Source organism: Belonocnema kinseyi, chromosome 6 (assembly GCF_010883055.1).
Source record: "Belonocnema kinseyi isolate 2016_QV_RU_SX_M_011 chromosome 6, B_treatae_v1, whole genome shotgun sequence".
In the NCBI taxonomy this organism is placed as follows: Eukaryota; Metazoa; Arthropoda; class Insecta; order Hymenoptera; family Cynipidae; genus Belonocnema; species Belonocnema kinseyi.
In genome coordinates, this window is record NC_046662.1 from 124,998,563 (window position 1) to 125,001,170 (window position 2,608).

General features: G+C 36.2%; 1 protein-coding gene across 15 annotated transcripts in view; it reads left to right on the forward strand.

Moving 5' to 3' along the window:
* LOC117174109 overlaps window positions 1–2,608 on the forward strand; it is an 829,515-nt gene that overhangs the window by 367,554 nt on the left and 459,353 nt on the right. The gene's annotated exons all lie outside the window — the stretch shown is intronic.

Consider the following 2,608-nt stretch of genomic DNA (forward strand, 5'->3'; position numbering starts at 1 on the left):
GCGAGGGCGCATACTTTAAATAAAATATTTGTTATCATTCTCTTGAAATAAATGTGTTTTTTTCTTGAAAAAATACCGGTTTCATATGTATACACCTGGTACTGTCTCAGCTATCTCGCGCAACTTCAATCGGCAGTCTGCTAATACGAGATCGTGTATTTTTGTCACGTTATGATCCGTGGTAGCCGTTTTCGGGGCACCTATGCATGGCTCATCAAAAACCGACGTGCGATCACGTTGAAACTCGTTAAACCAATTCTTGACAGTCGCCATCGAAGGAAAAGAATCACCGTACACAGTATCCAAGCGCTCTTTGATTTCGCTGCGCGATTCACCATCCAAAAACAAGAATCGAATCACCGACCGATATAGCTCTTTTTCCATTTTTCTAAAATCCGCGAAATAAGCTTCCACGTACGGTCAAAACAAAACTACGAGTCCGATACGTCTGAAATTTTGACAGTACATTTCTACGACAATGTATGCAAAGTGATCCAGTAATTGATTTCCTTGCATAAATTTAGTGCAAATATTAACCGATTTTTATGAACTTTTTCCATATTTCTAAAATTATATCACGAAATTGATTCAGCTAATTTAAATTTAATTGTATCATACCTTTATAACTTCAGTTATTGTAACGGGTCTCAATCTTAGAACAATGAAAGGCATTCATGCTAGGTCAACAAAAGTAGTCGTATGCTCATAGCGGAGAGCCTGCCTTGAAGCATACCGAGCTACCCGGCCCGGGGTGGCATCCCGCTACCGCCGGGTAACCACCCTACCCAGGGTAGCAGTTTAGGAATCGCTCTACTACACGATAAGAGATTTCTCTTGCGATAGTAGCGGCATCGTACGGTGAGGCTAAAAACTTAATCGGAACGCACTTGTACTTTAAGTTAAGAAATTTTTGATCAAACCGAAAATTTTAACATTGATAACCTCAATTACAGAAAAGTATCAGATTAATGTTATGGGATCTTGAAATTTCCAAAACGTATTTATAAGTGCCAAATTCCATTACGAGCCGTTAAATTATTATTCTTTCAATGATGGAAAAATAATTAACTGCTCATACCACGGTGGTAAGACCTATTGTACCACATCCTGAAAGTTAATCATTTTCAATGAGATCGTCTTTTACCATAAAGGTGTACACTAACCCACAGGAGGTGTCATTGAAATCTTTATAGAGATAGTTTAAGGCTTATCTGTAAAAATGCATGTAATAGTTATGAAGAAACTCTCAAACCCGTACAAGGGAGAGAGTATGAACAAAATAAAGAACTAACATTAAAATTATTAATATTAACTAAAATATTAACTTCCATCACGACACATATTAAGTAACAAGATGTGATGAGTAATTCACGATGTTTCCGTTGAAACACCCAGGGCAGCACTTTTTGTCAGAGGTGATATTAAATTTGTTAGCTTATTAAGGTTTTATTTTCGATACTTGATAGCAATGACGATCGATCATCATATAAGAAGCAGTCGCCGCCTATGGTGATTTGCTCGGCGTCCCTATACTTTTGACTCCCACGACTTAAAGATTGAATCAACACCTAGTGTCCGTTTCAACATCCAATTGTCTCCTCCACCTTTTCCGGAGAGAGACCCTGACCTTTAGCTTCGAATGTGGTTTTGATTTTTGAGAAGACCTTCATGTTTATCCTCTTCAACCCAGAGAGCGGCCTGCAGTCGATCTTCTTCAGATTCTTGACCATACTTGGTTCCGCAGTTAAAACAAGTCAGGTAGCTGTATCATCCGTTAGTTCTACCAGTACGCCAGAAATCGAGACTAAGAGCGTAGCTGGTCTTGGTTGATCTCGAGGGGCTATTCACTTTGAAGTCCGCTGCAGTTAATGTAACGTTATTTTAACATTTTCGTGCGACTTCAATCTTACGGGTTCATATATAGGTTCACTGACTTCGCCATCCTATTTATAAAAACTCGTAACCTCCATTAGTAGCGCATGGGGGCGAAATCTCACATGGTCAAGTTAATGACGTGGTTTATTCTATGACGACATCTTTCTTCAACGTATAAAGTTATTCGAAATAAAAAACTAGATTCCTTCTTTCATCGATCGTCGATAATTATTTCCGGTTTGTTGTTTTTTGTCACTTTCAATAACAGCGCATATATAATATTTAAATTCGTTTCTCATCATTCTTCAATCGTTACATTAAATTACTTAAGATACATTTCACCAGAATGTGGTTTGTTCAATGTTACAGGAATAATAATTTAAAGTTTATGTTAAAATCTAATTTTTTTAAATAATATAAAATAATATTAAATTAATAGATAAACTGTGAAATCGTTAAGTTTAATAATATTATGATATAAATTATAATGAAAAATGTTATTTGACTATAAAGTTATCATAAACTAAATTAGAATTAAATAAATTTATTATTTTCATGTTCTAATTATATTAACGATTTAAAGGTCGGAAGAACCAATTGCGGAGTGATTGGTGGAAGGGCGCACAATAGTTCTGCCGAAAATAGGCAACTTAGCTGACCCAAAGAATTACAGGCCAATCACTTGTGTGAACACATTGCTTAAGATATACACAGCTATCCGAAATGATAGGTT